A 26,806-nucleotide genomic window follows, 5' to 3' on the forward strand; every position below is an offset into this window, starting at 1 on the left:
GTTGGAGCAGCATCTCATGTCCTAAATTCCACTCGCCGATATTCATTGGTCACATTTTCTTCACCCTGTAAAAAACATTCTGACTGTCACAACTGGAGACAGTGGTCATGCGTGTTTCACTGTATACTTATTCCGCCACGTAGTTTGTTGTAAATAATCCACTGCATATCAACCGCATTAATGATGTACATTATTACAATATCAGAAGTAAAATGACATTCATTGCACCGTATTACAGTTATCTGTAACACAAACAGGCGTTCACAAAAGCAAGAGTTTTGATCGCTTACCCATTGATATAAAATGCGTGACAGACAACTAAGTAAAATTTGGAACGAAACTGAAAACTTTTTGACAACTGCTCCTATTTAGCAGAATATTATCTGACTGTCTGTAATCTAAAAACGGAAAAACATTTTCACAAAAAAAAGATGGTGCCAATATATAATGACATCATTACGATTTATCGTGCAAATGAACATGGAGCATGACACTAACTAACTAACGATCTGACTATTGGTATATCACAAAGCGTGGTATAGGCTTATATGCTTTGAAAACCTCAAAATAAAATTAAAAAGTAGAACCAAGCAGATGATCAAAGTAGATGTAAATTCCAATTATGATATGTTTGGTTACTCCTGAACAACTGACAGATTTAGGGGCGAAAAATATTCCGCGAAAAGAAGCAAAAAGGCTACTGTTGGAAAGATAGGCCTACACAGGTTAGGCTATCATTATTTAAAAAAATACATACATGCTGAAGAAAAATATCCATTTTATGGGGTCTTAAGCGTTTGCGACCGTTCCCTTAATCAAATTTGTAACACTCCGCAGTGCTGGAAGACGTGTAAAAATTACGCTACTGGCCATTAAAATTGATGCACCAAGAAGAAATGTAGATGATAAACGGATATTCATTGGACAAATATATTATACTAGAACTGACAAGTGATTACTTTTTCACGCAGTTTCGGTGCATAGATCCTGAGAAATCAGTACCCAGAACAACCACCTCTGGCCGTAATAACGGCCTTGATACGCCTGGGCATTGAGTCAAACACAGCTTGGATAGCGTGTACAGGTACAGCTGCCCATGCACCTTCAACACGATACCACAGTTCATCAAGAGTAGTGACTGACGTATTGTGACGAGCCAGTTGCTCGGCCATCATTGACCAGACGTTTTGAATTGGTGAGAGATCTGGAGAATGTGCTGGCCAGGGCAGCAGTCCTACTTTTTCTGTATCCAGAAAGGCCCGTACAGGACCTGGAACATGCGGTCGTGCATTATCCTGCTGAAACGTAGGGTTTCGCAGCGATCGAATGAAGGGTAGAGCCACGGGTCGTAACACATCTGAAATGAAACGTCCACTGTTCAAAGTGCCGTCAATGCGAACAAGAGGTGACCGAGACGTGTAACCAATGGCACCTCATACCATCAGGCCGCGTGATACGCCAGTATGGCGATGACGAATACACGCTTCCAATGTGCGTCCAACACGATTTCGCCCAACACGGATGCGACCATCATGATGCTGCAAACAGAACCTGGATTCATCCGAGAAAATGACGTTTTGCCGTTCGTGCGCCCAGGTTCGTCGTTCAGTACACCATCGCAGGCGCTCCTGTCTGTTCAAATGGCTCCGAGCACCATGGGACCCAACCTCTGAGGTCATCAGTCCCCTCTAACTTAGAACTACTTAAACCTAACTAACCTAAGGACATCACACACACCCATGCCCGAGGCAGGATTCGAACCTTCGACTGTAGCGCCTAGAACCGCACGGACACCCAGGCCTGCCTCGTGTCTGTGATGCAGCGTCAAGGATAACCGCAGCCGTGGTCTCTGAGCTGATAGTCCATGCTGCTGCAAACGTCGTCAAACTGTTCGTGCAGATGGTTGTTGTCTTGCAACCGTGCCCATCTGTTGATTCAGGGATCGAGACGTGGCTGCACGATCCGTTACAGCCACGCGGATAAGATGCCTATCATCCCGACTGCTTGTGATACGAGGCCGTTGGGATCCAGCACGGCGTTCCGTATTACCCTCCTGAATCAACCGATTCCATATTCTGCTAATAGTCATTGGATCTCTACCAACGTGAGCAGCAATGTCGCGATACGATAAATCGCAATCGCGATAGGCTACAATGCGACCTTTATCAAATTCGGAAACGTGATGGTACGCATTTCTCCTCCATACACGAGGCATCACAACAACGTTTCACCAGGCAACTCCGGTCAACTGCTGTTTGTGTATGAGAAATCGGTTGGAAACTTTCCTCATGTCAGCTCGTTGTAGGTGTCGCCACCTGCGCCAACCTTGCGTGAATGCTCTGAAAAGCTAATCATCTGCTTATCACAGTATATTCTGCCTGTCGGCTAAATTTCGCCTCTGTAGCACGTCATGTTCGTGGTGTAGCAATGTTAATGGCCGGTAGTGTATACCTTTTTTTTACCCTGTAAATTGTTATTGGCCACACATTGAATGACGCATCATAGGTAAGGTTTCAAAGTGAGAAGATGTGTGAACTACAGTTAGACAAACGCACTAACGATCTACACTCACGTTCGGAAGAAACGGAACATCTTGAACGACTAGAGATAAGACGTGAATATTCAATGGACATGTATGTTCGTATGTTCAGCAGAAATGATCAGCATTTCAGTCACCTCGGCTCAGCATATGTCTTCTTGCCTAGTAGTACAGGGCCCACCAGCCGGCCCTGATAACTTCAAAAAAATGGGTCAAATGGCTCTGAGCACTATGGGACTCAACTGCTGAGGCCATTAGTCCCCTAGAACTTAGAACTAGTTAAACCGAACTAACCTAAGGACATCACAAACATCCATGCCCGAGGCAGGATTCGAACCTGCGACCGTAGCGGTCTTGTGGCATGATAACTTATTCCATGCGTGATGCCACCGACGCGTATCAGCTACGAATGGCTGCACTACCTGGTTACAAGTTCATCGGTGTTGGCTGGCATTGGGTCTCAGTGCTGCCAGTACCACATCTCTTTCCTTCCTCTGTCGGTAAATAACTTGCCCCCAAAAGGAGAAATCCAGGTCCGAGCCCACATTCAGTTCACCATTTTAGTCTACCAGAAGGTTTCAAGTTGCTTCCTGTTCGTCTGTGTCGGCAACAGCACTGCCAACTTCGAGGCCACACTGATTGGGCTCGGACGCCGCCATCACCTCGCAGGTCTGCTGCAGGCTTGACCTACGTGACCTAGGCGCTCTCAGTCATGCGCCTTCGAGTGGGTGCGCACCTCTACCGCTCTTTCCGTTACTGTGGTAAACGCTGGTTCTGCTTGCTCCTGTTTCCAAAACAAGGGCTGAGAGCTGACGTCTATGAGCCAGCGAGTGCTTCAGGTGGACCTTCGGCGTAACTCCTGAGTGCATATCTTTGTCAACAACGTGTGCAACGTGTGATCGACTCGTAGAGCTTTGGAGATCGGTTCCTGGAGCTGGAGGCTGCCGGAGTTTGCTGGGTCGACGGCCGCCCGTGACGAAACAGCCGCCACCCGACCCTTCGCTGTGCTGCGGATACTGCCACTCTGCCCATCCGGCTCTGTTGCGGGGCTTTGGAAGACAATTCTGTATTACTGCCCAATAAATGCGTTATTGTCAATCATATTTTCTTGGATCTCTCGAGCGTAACTAGGTCCTCACCACGGCACCCCGTCCGTCTCTCCCCTGACGACTGCAGGAGGCTGGGACCGGACCCCTATATCTCTACAATGGGAAGTGAGTGGCGATTCTGCGAATAGTGCTGGGGACTAACTCCCTGCGTTTCCCTGGCCCTACATCCTGCTCCTCGTCCTCAATGGATTCTTACCTGCTTTTACGGTGTCTTCTGATTTAGCTATGAGAACAGTGTAACATGGCAAATTATAATACAGGGTGATTCAAAAAGAATACCACAACTTGAATTTAAAACTCTGCAACGACAAAAGGCGAATTAAGGGAGCTATAAAGTTTCATTTAGTTGTACATTTGTTCGCTTGAGGCGCTGTTGACTAGGCGTCAGCGTCAGTTGATGCTAAGATGGCGACCGCTCAACAGAAAGCTTTTTGTGTTATTGAGTACGGCAGAAGTGAATCGACGACAGCTGTTCAGCGTGCATTTCGAAAGAAGTATGGTGTTAAACCTCCTGATAGGTGGTGTATTAAACGTTGGTATAAACAGTTTACAGAGAATGGGTGTTTGTGCAAAGGGAAAAGTTCTGGACGGCCGAGAACGAGTGATGAAAATGTAGCACGCATCCAGCAAGCATTTGTTCGCAGCCCAGGAAAATCGACTCGCAGAGCTAGCAGAGAGCTGCAAATTCCACAATCAACTGTATGGAGAGTCCTACGAAAAAGGTTAGTTATGAAACCTGAACGTCAACTACCCGAGGCGATGGATCGGCCGCCAGGCAGCCCGTGACAGAGCACTTCATCACTGGCCTCCAAGAAGCCCTGATCTTACCCCCTGCGATTTTTTCTTATGGGGGTATGTTAAGGATATGGTGTTTCAGCCACCTCTCCCAGCCACCATTGATGATTTGAAACGAGAAATAACAGCAGCTATCCAAACTGTTACGCCTGATATGCTACAGAGAGTGTGGAACGAGTTGGAGTATCGGGTTGATATTGCTCGTGTGTCTGGAGGGGGCCATATTGAACATCTCTGAACTTGTTTTTGAGTGAAAAAAAACCTTTTTAAATACTCTTTGTAATGATGTATAACAGAAGGTTATATTATGTTTCTTTCATTAAATACACATTTTTAAAGTTGTGGTATTCTTTTTGAATCACCCTGTATAAGTAGTTATGTGTTTGCGGTCAATAGTACTAATTCACATTTCAGTAGCTGATGGGGATTTAATTATTCTGATTTAATTTGACTCTCTCTTAACGGGTACTATGTAAGCTGCGGTACAGTTTGGTAGAAACGTGTTGTGAACATTTGAGTCAATAACGTCTCGAACTGTTTGTGTGGATGTCTGAGTGGGAATTCATTGACAGAACCTTATCTGTTCATAAAGGTTACAGTTTCTTTTTTCGGTGTGTTTTTGGATTGCAGACAGTTCAAACTGAGTGCTAAGAAAGTCTCAGTTGTAAAAATTTGATGATGAAAATCAGGCTACTACCGTTGTTTGGTGGATATCTCGAGCTGCTGCGTAGCTTCATTAGTAGCAAAAATCACCGTAGGAACAACCAAATTACCAATTTTCCCAGTACTACTGAGGATCTGTAGGAAGACTACAAACAGCGATTTTTGTCATTTGTGAAATTATCGCTTCGAGTATTCGCAGACTCATAATAAATATGATAAGCTGAGTATTGGTAAACAGACGATAATGCCTGAAATGGATAAGATTTGCTATTGAAATTTGTAATTTATGTTATAGTGGCGGTGGCAATTAATTTTTTTATGAATGGAAGGCCAAGAGTAGCATCACTTGGAACGCAATGAAGCTCAAACACAACAAGTCTATACTTGAAAGGAAAATAAACTTGGATTTCCGTTTCACAATTAACACACACCTTTGAGTTCCTTATTTTCGAGTTACCCCAATAGCAGACTTAATTCTATGCAGAATGAATTTCCCTTCCCTTGATAAGAAAGGTTACAAAAAGCCTGAATAGCTATAAAAATCAGAGACACAAAGACGGTGAATTTACTTATAGATACTGGAGTTATTACAAACTTTTATTTAACTACGACATTAAGAATAAAATAATTTATAGCACACAGTCTGATTTAAAATAATGAATCAAGTTCGGTTGAGAAACAATCATTTTTTTTTTGTATTTATAAAAGAGCCTTGTTAGCAAGTAACCGAAAATTAGCACAAGTTATCTCTAACTGGGGAGAGGGGGGAGGGGAGCCAGAGTTATAACACAACATCGTTGGATTACTGCTACGCTATGGTGACACAGGAAGGATGCACTGCCCGCATCTCGTGGTCGTGCGGTAGCGTTCTCGCTTCCCACGCCCGGGTTCCCGGGTTCGATTCCCGGCGGGGTCAGGGATTTTCTCTGCCTCGTGATGGCTGGGTGTTGTGTGATGTCCTTAGGTTAGTTAGGTTTAAGTAGTTCTAAGTTCTAGGGGACTGATGACCATAGATGTTAAGTCCCATAGTGCTCAGAGACATTTTTGAAGGATGCACTCCGTAATTATTGTTTTTTTTTTTGTAATGTTCATTCATTAATGTTTGAAACAATTACGCTACTCAAAGTAACTGAAGGGTCACTTTTTAGAAACCCTGTCATTTTCACCCTTTCGCTTGCTGAAGAGTGAAATTTGTCTCAAACGTGCTTACCACCATCATCCGTGTGGCAAAACTGTGGCACTTGTTCACGTCATCGTCGGTTTCGGCGGCGCTTCAACAATAAGGTGTGGACATACGTGAAAAAACTGCCAGAGATCAGAAGTTCATGTGAGTTGTAAGGTTGGTTCATGAAGTCACATTGGCACCAAAGTTCACCACAGCTCTGCCCAGAGAAACCGTGAAAGTGTACGCTATGGTAAGATCATCACATCCAGCGTTAACCACAGCTCAGGCCTTCTCTGGACGCCTCTGCGATGGACACCGGAACCGCAGCGCCGTGTGTAGTAATATCGCGATTATCTTATGGGTGGCTGAGGAAAACATTCAAAACACACCGCCGCTCAGAATCTTCACGAAAGGGTCTCATGAAGTTGCGTAAAGTTAAACCACTCATTCCCTTGGGGCGTCCATTTAGACTCATTTCGCCGGTAAATAAGAGAATCTGCAATTCGATGCGCAACAGAACAACGTTCCTGGCAAACTTTGGCACTGGCGTCAGTCCCCGGTCGATTTACTCCTGCTCTAAGGACATCGTATGGTTGCAATCCAATTGAAAGTGATTTGATAGGCTTGGAGTGTACTGCGACCTCAATTTTTGCTCCGGTATACAGGGCGCGGGAGCACTGGAGAATGTTCAAAACCATTTGACAAAGTTTGAACGTGATCCGAAGCAGCAAACGGTGTTTACACTTTTTCAGTCCTCCTGTTTCAAGGAGATCATATTCAAATCTCGAATGTATCTGAACGGTCCCAAGTGGTTCCATCCTCTGTCCTAGAGCAAACATTGGGGTCTCGCTACACCACAAACGAGTCAGATCACATTCAACATGACTGTAGCAAAAAATGGAAATTTGTCGTAAGTTCTAAGGGACCAGACTGCTGAGGTCATTGGTCCCTAAGCTTACACACAATCTAACGTAAACTAACTTACGCTAAGGACAACATGCACACCCATGCCCGAAGTAGGACTCGAACCTCCAACGGGGGAGGGTTGTAGCAACACAACGACCTTAGAGAAGGGGTGAATCGTTTGGAAGATGTCAGCGGTGTCAAAGGTTGTCAATAATGTCGTTCTGTTGCACATTGCACTTCAAACTATTGTTTTCGATAGCGAAATGTATCTAAATAAAAGCCCCAAGACAAGGGGTAGTTTAATAGTCGCCCTTTAAGTCACCTCTTGGCGCCATTTCTTGCCGATTCTGAGCGGTAGGAGGTGTGTCTGAGGATGCTTTTCTCAGCCCCTTTAAGGAAACTGCATGATTGCTACACAGGACATCGCAGTACTGACCTCCATCATAGGGGCTTCAAGAGAAGGAATGAGCTGTGGTTAAAGGGGGTTTGTTGATCTCATCGTCTGAAATGTCCACTTGCGCAGATTTTTTTTTAATTTGGTGCAGATGTGACCTCATTAATCCGGTTTACACCACATGGCCTTCTGAGCTTTGGCCTTTTTGACACATGTGTCGAAACCTTGCTGTTTGAAGCGCACCCGAGCCCCAGGTTATAAAGTGCGACACGCTTTTGCACCATTACAGAGGAAGCTTGAAAGCACGTATGAGCCAAATTTCACATTGCGGCGTTGCAATGGAGGAAAATGATAGCGTTTCAAAAGAAGTGGCATTTTAATTTTTTTGTGCATTGTATTTACTCAGTATTAAAGTATAGCAGTATAAATAGAAGACCTCTTCAGTAACGACGTAAGACATATAGCCTTTGTGTATTTAGTAACATACAAGCTAAAATTGACATGGACTAACTATAATTAAGATCGACTGGATTTCAGTGCTCTGCAGCAAGTAAACTTTGAGCTCTTAGGCATCACTTTTATTAAAGAGCTCTTCTATACTTAAGTGTGCAAAAAGCATATAAACGAGAATAATTACAAAATAACTCATAATGGTGTGTGTAATTTAAATCCGGCAATGATAGTACGCACGTAAGCTACAATCATATACAGAACAGGGAAACGTCATGGCATATTTTTGGGGGGTAGTACATAGTACACTGCTTTGTTATCATACACTTATTAAGTTCAGTTCTCTCCTATCTTCTGGTAGCTTTAATTTCATCCATGAACTCTTGTCTTGGCTGTTCTGTCTGTCTTCTTTCCTTCCTCATTCCCTCGAACACAGTAGTGAGATGGGGTCAATGGCGCCGGCCGCGGTGGTCTCGCGGTTCTAGGCGCGCAGTCCGGAACCGTGCGACCGCTACGGTCGCAGGTTCGAATCCTGCCTCGGGCATGGATGTGTGTGATGTCCTTAGGTTAGTTAGGTTTAAGTAGTTCTAAGTTCTAGGGGACTGATAACCACAGCAGTTGAGTCCCATAGTGCTCAGAGCCATTTGAGCCATTTTTGGGGTCAATGGCGGAAAAGGTGGCTTATAATGTTGTTCCTCCAAGGAGTGACTGTTTTGAATAGACTAATTGTCTCTCTTGATGGTCTCATCATTTTTTCGTCTGGTACTCTGTCAGTACATGGTATCTTTAATATTGTCCTCCCACATCAAATTTCTCCTTAATTCAAAACAGCGTAGATTCGTCACTACTCAGTTGGAATGTATGCACTTACAGCTCTTTGGAGGTCTCAAGTTACCACGGATAAATACATGGAGTGAAAAGTTGTTTAGAAGTTGTATAGATACCAGGCTGCATTTACACGAATCGAAGGACATGGAAGGGACACAGTAATTAAGATAGGAACAAGGCAGAGTTGTAGCCTAACCCTCAGGTTACTCAATCTGTACACTGAGCAAGCAGTAAAGGAAACTAATGAGAAATTCGGAATTGTAATTAAAGATCAAGAAGAAGAAATAAAAAGTTTAACGTTTGGCGGTCACATTGCATTTCTGTCAGAGACGAAAAAGTACTTGGAAGATCCGTTGAAACGAATGGAGAATGTCTTGAAAGTAAATTATTAGAAGAATCACCTAGAGAATTAAAACAAGGATAATGGAGTGACGTCCAATGAAGTCTGATGATGCTGGGCAGTACAATAATGGAAGATGGAAGGACAAGAAGGGTATAAAATGTTTACTGGTTACAGCGAAGAAAAAAGCGTTTTTCATTATAATATTGGAGTATTCTACGGCTGGCACCGCTCCTCGCTTCCCGCATTCCATTTCCTCTGATCATTACAATCTCGTTCATGTAATCCTCTGGCATCCATCACGTCCCGGGCATCTCGGCTCCTACTCCTCCTGCATCGCCACGCTTTCTTCTGTGGTCGACGGCCACTCTTTCTTTGGCCATCGGCTATCATCCATCGTTTCTAAATGTCCATACCATTTTAGGCGTTTCATCTCTATGGAGCCTATTATTGATTTATCGACACCCGTAGCGCCTGTTACGTTGGTATTTGGTACATGGTCCACGCTGGAGGTGCCACAACTTCGACTCCAAAAGTCAACCTCTAGGCGAAGCAAATGGTTTATGTAACACTTGTTTACTAGCCGGCTTTCCGCTCCGTACGTAGCGATGTTTTCAGTAACTGAGTGATATAATGTTGGCGGAGGACCTCGGAGCCTGTCCAGGATGCCGAAGCGCGAATAGCATCAAATCCCTAGTAACGTGCACTGACATCTGGCGAAGGGTTAGAACTTGAAGGCTGAAAGTTCAGGTCAGCTCTGCCAACAAATCCGACTTCCATGTCCCCTGAACGATGCATAGCTCACAATGGATAAATGTTATGCAGCTAATGGAAGAGGGTGAAAGGCGAGTCTCTTGTGCCTAACAAGAGCTCAAATGGCTCTGAGCACTATGGGACTTAACATATGAGGTCATCAGTCCCCTAGACTACTTAAACCTAACTAACCTAAGGACATCACACACATTCATGCCCGAGGCAGGATTCGAACCTGCGACCGTTGCAGCAGCGCGGTACCGTACTGAAGCGCCTAGAACCGCTAACAAGAGATTATCGGCATACAGGATCCAACGACCTCGAGGGAAGAGGAGGATCAGCAACATCCCAGTGGTCAAGTTCTGGATGGTGCAGTTCTGAAGACAGGTGTTAAACGAACCCTGTAGCCTAGAAAGACAATCGGTCTAACGGAACAAAATCATCAGTAAAATTTACCTGGTCCTTCCGGATGGGGGCTGGGGCATCTGGGCTTCACTCCGTCATCTGTAAAAAAATGTCAAAGCAAAATTTCCCTTTGAGAAGCATTTTTCAAGAAGAGAAGTATATTGACATTGAAGATAAATTTAAGTGCTGGGAAATTTTAAACGGTAGCGAAATGTAGGAGATGTGCAGCACGAACAAGAAGTGAATAGGAGCTTTTGAAATGTGGTGCAACAGAAGAATGTCGGATATTAGTAGATAAATAATGATGGAGTAGACGAGAAAATAACTTTATGGCACAATTTAACTAATAGAAGGGATAGCTTGATAGGGCACATCTTGAGGCATCAGCAAAATGTTAGTGTGGTAGCAGAACGAAGTGTGTGAGCCAAAAATGTACAGGTAGCCCAAGGTTTGAACACATTAGATTTAAATTGATCAATGTTTCAGTAGATTTACAGACAACAAGAAGACCTGCATCTGAGAGACTAAACGAGCGAGATGGCGAAGGGACTTTTATTCGGAGGTACAGCAGTTTAAATTCCCGTCCGGCCAGATTAAGGTTTCTCGTGATCTACGAAAACCGTTTCAGGTTAATGATGGGATTCTTCCTTTGAAAAATCACAGTTGTCATTCTCCAACGTACGCTTTTGCTCCGTCTAAAAATGACCTCGTCGTCGACTGGACTTAGGCCTCTAATTTCCCTTCTTATTTCTGCTAGTGTGGAACTCTGCAGGAAGACAGTCTTCGGAAATCTACAATAAAAAGCGTTATGAAGCAAGAAAGTAGGCAGAGACAGTTATTACTAGGGCATGCTGGAAAGTAATGCCTGCAAATTTTGTATTGTTTGACGTGTTACATGTCATGCATATTACTCTGTCGACTTTCCCGTTTCGCTGACGCAAGTTGCATCCCTCTGCCACTAGAGGGTTACGAATTGTAACACGTAACAAGCCAGCGGGTAAAGTAACTATGTCACTGCGTGAGAAAGTGTGTGCTGCAATCGTGTTCAGACTTCGAAGAGTTCGCCCACACGTGGAGTAAATACCCTCTCGTTTGATTTGACCATGCCAGACCACAGATGACCGCTGCGATATCTGCAACAATATGACGCCTTGGGTTCACTGTCATCGATCAACCTCCATACAGTCCTGACTTGGGCCCATGCGATTTTCATCTGTTTCCAAAACTTAAAGAACACCTTTTACTTGACTTTGATAGTGATGAAGCGGTGCATGCAGTGGTAAGGTTGTGGCTGCGTCAACAGAGTCCAACATTCTACCTTAACGGTATCTACAAACTGGTTCAAAAGGCTCTGAGCACTATGGGACTTAACATCTATGGTCGTCAGTCCCCTAGAACTTAGAACTACTTAAACCTAAATAACCTAAGGACATCACACAAAACCCAGTAATCACGAGGCAGAGAAAATCCCTGACCCCGCCGGGAACCGAACCCGGGAACCCGGGCGCGGGAAGCGAGAACGCTACCACACGACCACGAGCTGCGGACTAATGTATCTACAAACTGGTCGCTGTGATTGTCGCCAGGGTGGCTATGTTAACAAATAAACATGGAGACGTAATGAATAAAGATGTAGAATGATAATGAAGTTCGTTTTATTTAAAAAGCTTTAAGAGTTTTCACATAAACAATTCGGAGTCCTTTCTTTTCAGCACGTCCGCATATAAAAAGTTATCGGTTATCCAAGTCGTCATTTTCCATCCTAGGGCCGTCAGGAAGAGGCCTTTACGACGGTATGAAAATTCAGCTCACTGGGAAAGACAACGAGACTAAACACTTGTCACTCATGTATTTACAAAGGTCAATCAGACAGTTCTGGATAAATATGAGGAATGATGGCGTGTCAAATTCCCAGTCGAAAACTGTGAAAAAGTATCAAACGTAGTAACATTGTAACTGCAGAAGGAGAATGCATCCTCCACGACCATCCTTATGTCGATTATCAGGTTGTTAGAAATACAGAATACGCAAGTTATGTGCCTCGAACGCTGATGAGAAATACACTATTGGCCACTAAAATTGCTACACCACGAAGATGACGTGCTACAGACGCGAAATTTAACCGACAGGAAGAACATGCTGTGATATGCAGATGATTAGCTTTTCAGAGCATTCACACAAGGTTGGCGCCGGTGGCGACACCTACAACGTGCTGACATGAGGAAAGTTTCCAACCGATTTCTCATACACAAACAGCAGCTGACCGGCGTTGCCTGGTGAAACGTTGTTGTGATGCCTCGTGTAAGGAGGAGAAATGCGTACCATCACGTTTCCGACTTTGATAAAGGTCGGATTGTAGCCTATCGTGATTGCGGTTTATCGTATCGCGACATTGCTGCTCGCGTTGGTCGAGATCCAATGACTGTTAGCGGAATATGGAATCGGTGGTTTCAGGAGGGTAATACGGAACGCCGTGCTGGATCCCATCGGCCTCGTATCACTAGCAGTCGAGATGACAGGCATCTTATCCACATGGCTGTAACGGATCGTTCGAACAGTTCGACGATGTTTGCAGCAGCATGGACTATCAGCTCGGAGACCATGGCTGCGGTTACCCTTGACGCTGCATCACAGACAGGAGCGCCTGCGATGGTGTACTCAACGACGAACCTGGGTGCACGAATGGCAAAATGTCATTTTTTCGGATGAATCCAGGTTCTGTTTACAGCATCATGGTGGTCGCATCCGTGTTTGGCGTCAACGCGGTGAACGCACATTGGAAGCGTGTATTCGTCATTGCCATACTGGCGTATCACCCCGCGTAGTGGTATGGCGTGCCATTGGTTACACGTCTCGGGCACCTCTTGTTCGCATTGACGGCACTTTGAACAGTGGACGTTATATTTCAGATGTGTTACGACCCGTGGCTCTACCCTTCATTCGATCCCTGCGAAACCCTACATTTCAGCAGGATAATGCACGACCGCATGTTCCAGGTCCTGTACGGGCCTTTCTGGATACAGAAAGTATTCGACTGCTGCCCTGTCCAGCACATTCTCCAGATCTCTCACCAATTCAAAACGTCTGGTCAATGGTGGCCAAGCAACTGGATCGTCACAATATGCCAGTCACTACTCTTGATGAACTGTGGTATCGTGTTGAAGCTGTATGGGCAGCTGTACCCGTACACGCCATCCAAGCTCTGTTTGACTCGATGCCCAGGCGTATCAAGGCCGTTATTACGGCCAGAGGTGGTTGTTCTGGGTTCTGATTTCTCAGGATCTATGCACCCAAATTGCGTGAAAATGTAATCACATGTCAGTTCTACTATAATATATTTGTCCAATGAATACCCGTTTATCTTCTGCATTTCTTCTTGGTGTAGCAATTTTAATGGCCAGTAGCGTATGTAAAGTGGAGTCTTGAAATGAAAATGAAGGCAACAGAAAATCTGCTGTACTACAAGTAAGACATAAAGATCAGGAACTTCAAACAGGTGTGATTAAAGGCTGTAAATTAAGTATTTGTAAGTGACTGTTATCAAACCGTGAGAGTACGAACGATATAAACAACAAGATCAGATAGGGTAAACGTGAAATACGTCTACTAATTTGTGTACTTTGGAGCACAGATGTAACGAGGAATTCTAAACAGATCAGCCTCAAGATAATTCATAACCCTGGTGGAATAGTTTCACAACTCAGAAATATCTCAATTTTGAGCTACGATGTCTGAAAATCATTGAGTCTATGTTACTGTAGGAATCAACAACTCAGACCTACATACTAAACTTATTGGTTAGTACAAATTAGTTTTCAGCAGCCAACCTCGAGAACAAAACTTACACATTTCTAGGGTCGCGAAAAAGCCCTATATTTGTCATTGAGTCATTACTCGTAACGTCTCCGTGCAGTAGCCAAACGTAAAACCACCAAACAGAAAAAATACTGGCTGCTTTTTAGCAAGGGAAAAAAAAACATTGTGCCTGAAGCGGATATTGGCTTCGTAAAAAGAAAGAAAGACTGCGGTTTAACGTCCTGTCGACACCGAGGTCATTGGAGACGGAGCACAAGTTTGGAATGTTTCAGGGATGGGGAAGGAAGTCGACTGTGCCGTTTCAATGCAACCATCGCACAGTTTGACCTGCGAGATGTAAGGAAATAATGTAAAATCGAAATGTGGATGGTCAAACGAGGATTCCAACCTATGTCCCCCCGAATGGGAGTTTTTTGCTCTAAACCCTGCCCTTTCTCACTCGATTATTAGCTTCCTATAATATTTGGACTTTTCAATACAAAAACCAACTGACTTTGCGTGTCGACTTGTTACTGTTGATGGAGGCGTATCTCTAACACTTGTCAACAAATATGTAACAGCTGTCAAGACAAGAGATAAGAGCCAATCACACATCTCTAAAAAGAGAATCGCCAAGATCATATAACTGAAAGGTAATGGGCAGCTTTTTCACGGGAACATAGGGGATTCTTCGCACTGATTGCTTTGCAGAGGGTAGAACGACAAATGGCGAACACTACCTCGGTACTAAATGGATGAAGGAGTTGAAAGAAGAGTTCTTATAAAATAAATAAATAAATAAATAAAATAAAATTATGATGACAACATTCCTGGCCATATGGGTGCTATGTCAATGAGGAAACTAATCGAGTTTGTGTTATGAATTGTTGCAACATCAACCTTGTTCTCGTGATTTGGTGTCCCGTAAGTCCACTTATTTCCACGTCTAAACAAGTTCACGACTGAGAACAATGAACAAGTGATGGCAGCAATGTGGCAGTTCCTTTTCTCAAAAGGAGCGCAATTTTACGAGAAAGTTGTTAGTTAGCCTCGAATCACGAGTGCTGCAGTTGAATTTAAACGTAAGTTTTTTTTTTTATAACTAGGAGTTAGTTGCAGCAACAGCAGTAGTTTAGTTGTGATGAGTGATGCTATGCAAGCAAGCTGTTGTACGTGCAATAAAGTTATCTGCCCTCACCACGTGTCTGTTTTGGTAAGGATAGCTATTGGTTTAACTCCCCCCCCCCCTCTGCCGCCCCCCCACCCCAATGCTCCACAGCTGAGTGGTGTGTGAGGAGGGGTGTTGGCAGGAGTGCGCATCTGAGCATTGTGCTACTGATGTAGCTATACATGATATTATGATATTGAGAATTGACGCCCACCCCTGCTCTCACCGCCGCTCCACCGCCCCAATGCTCAACTGCTGAGTTGTGTGTGAGAGGGATGGCGGGGGGGGGGGGGGGGGGGAGGAGGAGGTGCGTGTATCGAAACATTGCTGCTGAAGTAACTTACATGAAACAACGTAACATAATGAAACAAATTTAATAATTTAATAACAAATAAGAAAAGATGTGCCATCCCCTACTTCATACTCGTAGCGGTAGGTATATATACACACACATTTGGTGTGGAGAGAGTACGAATCGTGAGAAAGAGTGTGGACTATCATATATATGGTAGTAGTTTTGGAGATTACCTTATTCAAACACACAGACAGACATGACGATTTTATAGTTTTGTTATTAGTATAGGTAATAGATTCCGCTCGTTTGAACTGTTGCATTAAAGGACCAAATCAAGAACACTGAGGTGACTATTTTAACATGCTTAAGGATAACATCTGAAATACTGCATGGGGGCTTAATTAAAATATAATGCAAATGATTTAATTTTTTAGTTTAGCTGTAAGTCCGATTACGAAGTCTCGTAACGGTTGGCCCTGACTAGTATTATTACGCAATCTGACTGCATAGAACAACAACAAAGAATGAAATGAAAATTTTCGTTAGCACAATTAATTAATTAAGTCCCCAGCAACTATAAAACCTACGAAACCAAAGCACAAGTATAACTGTTCTGTGTGTGGAAGTATGACTCAACGTACGCATCTGGCACGGTTCTTCTTCAATAACACAAGAAATTTTAAATATCATTTATACTGAATTAATTAAAGAAAATAGAAATACCATAATTACTCAAGAAAACCAGAATTACACTCTAATACAAGAACACAAGCCAGATGCTTTGTTGACTGAACCTGTAATGACGCATTATTCAGGACATTGAAATAATGAGAAAGAAAAGAAAAGTAGTTTGTTACCTTAATTTATATTGATGAAAAGCACTCTAGACATTACAATCTCTCCACACCGACTCGCTACTATCACATCTCAACAAGAACTTTTCAGTATCACATCTCAGCAAGCACTGCCTACTAGCTCATCTCAACAAACACTCCTCACTACGACATCTCAGCACTGACTACCACGAGTTCTCCCAAAGCACTGCCCACTACGAGTTCTCAATAATCACTGCCAGTGGAGGCGGCGGAACAATACTCTCTAGCGCGATCTCTGGCGCTGTGGCTCAGTGTAGCCACCTTTCATATGCCCTTCCTCCACGGCTAGAATTTGATGGTATTTTTGCCAGCATTGGTGGTGAAAATACCACCAAATTCGTCAAAAAAAATACAGACAAAAATAAAAGATAATATTAATGCGTAAATATCATATAACTAGATAAAATTTTGGCTTTGCACTGACCTTTCAATAACCTAATATATAAAATACAGTAAGCAATACAAATTCTTTCATACATGTGATTTTACATAACAGTTTACACAAGTATTATGTGGTTAAACAGTTCAATCAATAGCGTCAGCAATGACGAATATGTGCAGGTAAGAGTCTCATAACTTTTCACAAACAGTAATACACAAAAAATCAGTTTATACAAATATTCACATATACGCTTTCCATAGCCCAAGAAACAAGTAGTTGACAGTTCCAGCAGTAGCACCCAGCAATGGTCAACAGGTGCAAAAACCAACAAGTGACATTTTTTCAGTAGAAACAGTCCATCAGTGGCACCCAGTAATGTTGAATAGGTGCAGACACCAACAAGTAACATAATTTCAGTATAAGCAGTTCCATTAGTGGCACCAGCAATGTTGAGCAGGTGCAGACACCAACAAGTGACATCATTTCAGTAGAAGCAGTCCATCAGTGGCACCCAGCAATGTTGAGCAGGTGCAGACACCAACAAGTGACATCTTTTCAGTAGAAGCAGTCCATCAGTGGCACCCAGTAATGTTGAATAGGTGCAGACACCAACAAGTAACACCATTTCAGTAGAAGCAGTCCATCAGTGGCACCCAGCAATGTTGAGCAGGTGCAGACATCAACAGGTGACATCTTTTCAGTAGAAGCTGTCCACCAGTGGCACCCAGCAATGTGGAGCAGGTGCAGACACCAACAAGTAACACCAATTCAGTATAAGCAGTTCCATTAGTGGCACCAGCAATGTTGAATAGGTGCAGACCGCAGTCCATAATATTCACTTTCACTAATCACACTGTTCATCAGCAGAAATTAAACATGTTCTAGTGGCACCAATCATGTAGAAAAATTGCAAATAACAGTCCATAATATTCCCTATCACTAATCACACAGTTCATCAGCAGAAATTAAACATGACTAAATGTCACACATCATGTTGAAAAGTGCAGCACCATCACTAATCAGACAGTTCAGGCATGAACAATAGTTTGAATACACATACAATGCTTTTACACTAAACATACAAATCATAACAAACACACAAATGATATCAGATAATTGTCCTATTAACTATTACAATACACAAATAGCAGTAAACCTATAATTTTTATGGGTGTCAGTGCAAGCCACAACAACAAGTAAAATAATATTTAGGAGATAGGTTGGTACCAATTTGGGATAGGGAAAGGAAAACACACAAAAAACACTCACTCATCTTTCATCCACATTAGTGCTACTGTGTAATTGAATAGTGTTAACTGTGTAAATGCAATTCTGTCAAAATTTTATGTTCATCATGTGTATCAAGTAGTAGTGGCAGCAATGTATAACAGTCAATAATAGTTAGTCAGCGTCATAGTCATCATGTCAAGACCAATGTTTGCCAAGCCAGATCAAATTGTACGGTTGCTGAACAACTGTCAGTGAGCCAAGATATGCAATTACTTCCTCTCTCCAGAAAAAAAGTATATACTGCTTAGTGATTTAACAAAGTGTGTGTGTAGACACTCTTCCTGCTACTTTAGTGTTCTAGTCTGCCATCTTTATCCTCCTTGTTCCATATAGACCAACGACCAAAAAAAAAAAAAAAAAAAAAATATGCTCCTCACTTACTTCACCTCTTATCCACCAAAACTCCAATAATCATCAGCATCACGTAATCTCAATACTTCAATAATACCTCTTCAATACGTCGATCATCAATATCATTTACCTTACCTCTTGTCCACGAAAACTCCAATAATCATCAACTTCACATGATCTCAATACCTCAATCATACCTCTTCAATACGTCGATATATATAAACCTCAGCACCAATATCATTTCACTTCCATAACAACTCTTTCCTCTAGTCAGTCTTCTCGAACAAGTACAGATAAAATCCTAATGCAAACCTCAATTCTACATCTCATACAATCCGAAGACACAATGTCAACACACAACCTCTCGTGTAATCCATCTGATCCAAATCTGCTACTCATTATAAATTATAAGATACATTTTGTTTACCTTGTCCATCATTAAATAAAAGAAATGCATACATGACCTCTAACAGACTTAGTTCGAATAACTCTCAGTAATTAAGTACGATTACGAAGTGTTAATGATCGTGATATTTCAGTGTGTACACCACTTCAAAAATTATGGCAAACAGAAGCAAACATGTGGAGTATTTCTTGTGTCAAGTGTCACTTCCTATTTCAAAAAAATGGTTCAAATGGCTCTGAGCACTATGGGACTCAACTGCTGAGGTCATTAGTCCCCTAGAACTTAGAACTAGTTAAACCTAACTAACCTAAGGACATCACAAACATCCATGCCCGAGGCAGGATTCGAACCTGCGACCGTAGCGGTCTCGCGGTTCCAGACTGCAGCGCCTTTAACCGCACGGCCACTTCGGCCGGCCACTTCCTATTTCAATTGCTCACGAAGAATGCAGTGTAATAACTGTCAATGGTCTAACCTAGTGTTGGTATGTCATGTCGTTAGCTTCCTTCCTATTAGCATAAATTTATATAGCTTCCATAAAACCTCCGGCTCATGTGACTTCTATGAAGTTTCTCGTACTAATGTCGTTCGTCGAATTATAGCAGTTCATTTTCTTATCTTAAAAATATCAGGCACTGAGCGTAAGCAAAACATGCAATAGCGAGTAAATATACCAGTAGAGAACAGAATGTCAACAAGTGGATGCAACACAATTCCTACAACATGGCTCTGCCAAGCGAACAATCTATAATTAATACCACAGTGTAACCTAAACTCTATGTTCGTACACTGTACATCAGCATTGCTATATTCTAAATTGAAGAGTAGTTATGACAACAAAACAGAAATGTGTAAATATGCAATCCGCATGCACAGCAGCAAACATATATCTTACGTAATAAACAAGTCATTAGCATCATATCAGCATAAGCAAATAAATGTTCATACGTAATCTTAATAAGTAAACATGAAGGCGCAAGCAGATAAATCACAAAGTATAACTTACATACATAACCACAGTCAGCACAATTAATTAGGTGACAATTATAATTTAAATAAATAAGTATAGCAGGCACATAATAAAAAAAAATATGACATCAGTGAAAAGGCATAGCAGCCAAGCGATGCATAATATATGCAAGTAATAACACCGTTCATTAATAAAACATTGTCAAAATCAGTAAATGTACACAAGCACGTCGCTTCACAAGTAAATTCATAGAACATGAAATTTAGCACAAAGTATGAGTCACGTAATCGCAAGCAGCAAATTACATCTAAAATACGTACCTAAGTGGAATTATGTTACCTGAAAAATAATTAATAGTTACCCTTTTTAGTTTATTACTTTTTTCTTTGAAATTACATTCTTCCTGAAATTTTCTCCATAGCAAGTCGTCTTAACGTCGGACACGCACAGAATTTACCTGAAGGTCTTAAATATTTTATACAACCGTATCCTGAAAAATACTGAACGTTAATAACATAATTTATAAAGTCACCATAGCTTTATACAGAATTTAGTCGGAGAAATTAGACTGTGTATTTGTTTACGTCTGTCAGTGCATTCGCACTGACCGCTCGATCAGCTGTAGGCGCATGACGTAGGAAGTGATTGTTTGCGGTCAACGACTGCCTTGTGCGGCGCGCAGACTTCACTGTTGCTTTGAGTATCTGCCGCCGCCGGAACACGTCACGGTATCCTTGTATTCTCTGCATGTTTACGTATAACTGTTGGTTTCTCAAAAGTGTGTCATTCCACAAAAATTTTTACGTTCGATATATGATGTATTCCTTTAGAGCGTCGTGATTTAAGAGTTTCTACTTCAACAGTGTTATCATGAATGATTTTGCGAACTCTATATGGACCGTTATAAATCAGAAAAAATTTGCGACACAAGCCTTTTCCTTTGTGAGACAAACGGTGAGACTTAATTAATACCTTTTGACCAACTGACGAGATTTTTAAACGACCAGGACGTTTAGCTGATTTCTCTTTTCTTGCAGCCGCAGACGCAATATTTCGTAGAGCCAGGTTGACAACTTCAGAATGCCGCAGTTTCCGTGAAGGCGGAAAAGGAACGATTTCAGAAATGCGATTTGACGGTGCTTTGTTTTTTAATATCAATAGAGGCGGTAAAGAAGTTGAGTCATTAGGAAGTTCATTCAGAATGTTTTGAAAAATATGAAGATACCGATCCCACGTTCTGTGATTCTGATGACAATAAAGACGACACACTTTATTAATTTCTTTCATCCATCTTTCTGAAGCGTTAGACTGAGGGTGAAAAAGTGAAATGAAAATTGGTTTAATCTTACGACGCCGTAGAGTATGAAACCAAATTTTAGAGCGAAACTGTGATCCATTATCTGATATAACCTTATCAACATGACCAACTTCTTTAAGAAAATGTTTGATGAAAGCATTAGATACTGAACGAGCTGTTGCTTTGCGTAAAGGTGTAAAACACACATATTTTGATGTCAATTCCACTGCTACGAAAATGTACGCAAAACCATTAGTAGAACGAACCAATGGACCGAACAAGTCGACTGCAGCCATCTCCTTTAATTTCGCTGGAATGATAGGAAACAACGGTGCTCTGTGAGAAACAGTTGTCGGCTTGGCCTTTTGACATAATTTGCATTTGGCAAGAACAGATCGAATACGTTTTTCCATATTACTGAAGTAGCAATTTTCTCGTAATTTATGAAAGCATTTTCTGGGACCAAAGTGTGCATAACTGAAATGTGTAAACGAGGTGTGGCCAAATCATCCAATCTAACAAAGCGTCTAAGAAAATTACAGACACCAAGGAAACTACGAACATCACGTTTTGTGGAAGGAACAGCATAATTACGAATAGCGTCTAGCTTCTCTGGATCAGGAAGAATACCTTCTGTAGAAATGATGTGACCGAGAAATTTCACCTAAGAACGACCAAATTCAGATTTTTCTAAGTTCACTGTAATGCCAACTCTTGCAAAAATACGTAATAATGAATCCAAAATTTTGTTGTGCTCACTCCAAGAACGTTTAGCAATAAGAATATCGTCAACATAAGAAGTAATATTGTCACGAAGATAAACAGGTAAAATTTCATTTAAGCTACGAATGAATGCTGCAGAAAATATAGTAAGTCCAAACGGTAATTTCCAAAGTCACTTTTGGGTAAAATCGTCATATCCGGTTAATCTTTACCTACTGTCTAGATAGATGGATAGTAGAAGAATTGTTTTTTATAGATGCAAAGAATAGTGAAAGAGTAGGCAGCGGCGCAGAAAACTAAAAGGGAAATAGCACCACTACAGCTCGGGGCCCTGTGATCGCTACGGCACATATTCACTTAGTGTAGTGAATCCCCTGAGGACTTTAATAGCTGCACATAAATTTCAGTTTGTGACTCAGTGGCAAATCTGGCGGAAGTGCGCACGTAAATCGATCCAACCATGAACATGGACGTATGTCATTCCTAGAATTGCAAAAGATCTTAAATTTCCGAACAGTCAAGGAGTGTTTACAGTCAAAGCTTCCGCCTTGCGGCGACAAAGACCTACCGCGTCTGTCCCAGTCCCAATGTCGATTATTGTCAAGTTCGCGCGCCTGGCGCTCTCTTGTTGCATCCCATAAATGAAATAAATTATTTTCTTCAAAGCCCTCTGCTATCTGTGATTCCAAATTTCTTCTGCTGTCTTTTCCTACGATTTCGCCTTCAATATGTTTGACTTGCTTTCGTAATGCCTCAAATTCCCTTTTAATGCGAACATTAAATTTTCCCTGAATTTCAACATGCTTATTTATGTTCTGGTACTCTTCGGTTTCAGCAAATGGTAATGGAGCTGTATCATCCGAATCTCTGTCCCCATTTAAACTAAGATTTGTCAATTTATCTGAAATTTCCTCAACTCTTTCCGATAAGTTTACGTCTTCCGTAAGTGTCGCGACTCGGGTTTCGGTATTGTCACATTTAGTAGTTAACTGTTCACACTGTTGCGTTAAGTCATTTGGTACGGATTCCTCGATTCTCTCAAATATTTCTTCCTTATCGTGTGCACGTTGTAAATTTAACTCTGAAAATTTTTGTACTATCACGCGATCTTTTTCTTCCTGTTCTCTATCTTGTTCCGTTTGTCTAATCTCTACTGCAATTAATCTATTATTGTGAGAATTCAAAATTGGTTGTACTTCTTCTCTGATTTCTTTCTTTAATTCATCTTTCATATTTTTGAAACATGTCCCTATTCGTGAGTCTAGCCGTGTTTCCATTGTTTCCATCTCTGTCTTTAATTCAGATCCAAACCGTGTTTCCATTGTTCCCATATCAGTTTTTAATTCAGATCGTAAAGTTCCCATATCAGTTTTGAATTCAGATCCCAAAGTTCCCATCTCGGTTTTAATTGTTCCTATCTCTGTTTTAAATGTTCCTATTTGTGATCCCAACTGTGATCCCAGTGAGTCTAACCGTGTTTCCATTGTTCCCCTTTGTAAGTCTAACCGTGTTGTCACTGTTTTTAATTCAGATCCCAAATTTAATATTGCACCCATCAACTGCTGCATATCTTCTGTCGTTAATCTCGTATTCTGTGAATTTTCTGATTGAGAAAAATTTTGAAATGGTTCCGGACTATCTTCCCGACTTATTACATTGTTTTCAACTCCATTATTCATCATCCTGTTCTCCTGTGTTGGCGAGTTCGCCATGTTAACAATTTCGTTATTCTGACTATTCATCATTTTTGCCTGTTTCATCGATCGTGTAATCATTTACAAAACATACAAAACTCGTCACTATATGAAAATTACACACAATGACACTTTATCTCCAACAATACCGTTCACACGAAATGTTTCCCTCAAACACGATTAATCGAACAATTGAAATAATTGCACTAATTGTCAAACCCGTAGACAAGACAACAGAAATGAAATTTTGCAAAAAAAAAATACCATTAGAAGAATGACACTTACCAAATCTACACATGCAAAATAGACTACAATTGCTAAACTACAAATTACTACAACAATACTACTGTCTACTATTTTTACAATCAGAAGATTCCAAGGGACGATCCGAAGCAGCGGTCGCCACGTGCATGGGGGCTTAATTAAAATATAATGCAAATAATTTTAATTTTTTAGTTTAGCTGTAAGTCCGATTACGAAGTCTCGTAACGGTTGGCCCTGACTAGTATTATTACGCAATCTGACTGCACAGAACAACAACAAAGAATGAAATGAAAATTTTCGTTAGCACAATTAATTAATTAAGTCCCCAGCAACTATAAAACCTACGAAACCAAAGCACAAGTATAACTGTTCTGTGTGTGGAAGTATGACTCAACGTACGCATCTGGCACGGTTCTTCTTCAATAACACAAGAAATTTTAAATATCATTTATACTGAATTAATTAAAGAAAATAGAAATACCATAATTACTCAAGAAAACCAGAATTACACTCTAATACAAGAACACAAGCCAGATGCTTTGTTGACTGAACCTGTAATGACGCATTATTCAGGACATTGAAATAATGAGAAAGAAAAGAAAAGTAGTTTGTTACCTTAATTTATATTGATGAAAAGCACTCTAGACATTACAATCTCTCCACACCGACTCGCTACTATCACATCTCAACAAGAACTTTTCAGTATCACATCTCAGCAAGCACTGCCTACTAGCTCATCTCAACAAACACTCCTCACTACGACATCTCAGCACTGACTACCACGGGTTCTCCCAAAGCACTGCCCACTACGAGTTCTCAATAATCACTGCCAGTGGAGGCGGCGGAACAATACTCTCTAGCGCGATCTCTGGCGCTGTGGCTCAGTGTAGCCACCTTTCAATACTACTGTAACAAAAACGTTCCACCGCTTGGCGTTGCTAATAGAACAATTGAATTGGAACTGAAAGTTTCATGAAATAATATTACTCTTTGAAGTTTCACCCTACTCAAATTGACTGTTAATACAGTTAGCACAAATTGATATTAGTTCACTCTGTAAAATAAACCATCGATCACTAAAGCTTAATACTGTCTCCCAATAAAATTACAGACGCTGCACCTCGTAGAACTAAACTTTCTCAAGGCTTGACTAACGAATCGCCATCTGTGCAGTGGCCTTGGGCTGGCACAACCTCATCCTTCTCCCAGTACTCATCAGTCGCTCGAGATTCATTATCTTCTCTTTTACATTTTAAAATAATGTAGCAGGGATGGTGGGGGGTAGAAAAAAGTATGTAGCTGGACCATTACAACTGTAAGTTGGTATTTTGGGACCTTCCAGGATTGCACTACTGACATGGCATCTGCTCATAGAACAGTTACAGCGAGGAGTAAGAAACGCGATGACGAGGTGAGAGCGGGAAGGCGACCTGGAATTGGGCAAAATTTTCCAGATAACCACAGGTCGGAAATGTATCGATGTGGAGCTATGGACACATAACGACAGCCAATTAGCAAGGAGTGCACGGAAGTGTGCGTAATTAACGGGGTAGCCCTCTTTGAAAATTTTCAAGAAAGTAATTTATTTTTTGCTTAAAGTGAGTCCTGCAATGTCTACTTTATTGTAGTGTTCATCCCAAGTTCGCTAGAAAGTCCGTTACCGAGTTATAAGGCGATTGGTGAAAAAATGTCTCCAAAAACCATTCACAACCGAGGAAAAAGTCACCATGTAATTTCAACGGCGGCCCATGTAAAACTACGAACGTACTCGAACTTGAGAAAAGACCAGCCTGTTACAGCTTCTACACAAAAGCGAATGAAATGCGTATTGAGCGAGCAGAGCAGTGGATGATAGAAGCTGCCAAGGTAGGTCGCAGGACCTCCATGGGCACGAAGATGGAGGAGGACTTCATTTTGGATCTGGAAGGATTCCTGTGTGGTACAGGGATTACTGACTAAAGGTATGTTTCACTTAACTAAACTTAACTACAAAAAATGTAACTGCAAACTTTTAACTCCTTGGATTGTCAAAAACTAACTGACTATGAAATCCCAGTGTTCTAAAGGAACACCGTCGTACCTAGCAACTATGCTGGTTCAATGGCAGATACAAGGGTCGGGGTGGGAACTTTTCAAAATACAGTACCTCGTAAACGATTCGCACTAGAATCCAGCAGCACCAATGACATTCTAATTTAACCTACTTTTACTTTGTTAATATCAATAGGGATTGGTCCATTCAAAAAAGTATATTCTCGCAGAAATATACTTTTTTGTAAGTAATATTACAATCTGTTGATTGGCTAACTGTCAGGGGAACGAATTTTACGGGCCCGAGATACATCCAGAATAATTATCAGAAATGTGCCAGATTGCTGTCACTAGTTCCAAGCACAATATTCTGGGATGATGCACAATATTCTGGGACGATGCTTTTTCAAGCACCTGTGGGACATCCATCCACCTCCCCTACAGGGCTCTCTTTCCCAGGCAAGTAACACCAACCAGGGCTCCGTTCAAACAGCTCACATGCAACGAAATTCAGATTCTGCCACCACCCGTTAGAATAAAAACACAGAAAGAAGATGTTATAATCCAGTTCCTGGTCCAATGTACTTGTTGCTATTAATGCAACTTGATAACATAACGAATAGAGAAAAATTCTCAACGAAAAAGAAAGAGAAAACTTTTAAATAAAATACGAAATAAATATTAAAGTCAGCTGGCAAAAGCCGAAAGAGAAAACTTTTAAATAAAATGCGAAGTAAATATGAAAGTCGGCTGGCAAAAACCTTCCCCTTTCAACTTTCTAGAGAACAGAGGTTCAAACCAACTTTATACCATGCCTAGAAATCCACATTTTTAGCCTCTTTAGTATCAGAGTCAGTTTCACGGCTTTCATGAAATACTGCTCCAAGCATAGTGTAACATCCTAGCCCACCTGTTGTG

The sequence above is a fragment of the Schistocerca nitens genome, chromosome 8 (genome assembly GCF_023898315.1).
Source record: "Schistocerca nitens isolate TAMUIC-IGC-003100 chromosome 8, iqSchNite1.1, whole genome shotgun sequence".
Classification (NCBI taxonomy): domain Eukaryota; kingdom Metazoa; phylum Arthropoda; class Insecta; order Orthoptera; family Acrididae; genus Schistocerca; species Schistocerca nitens.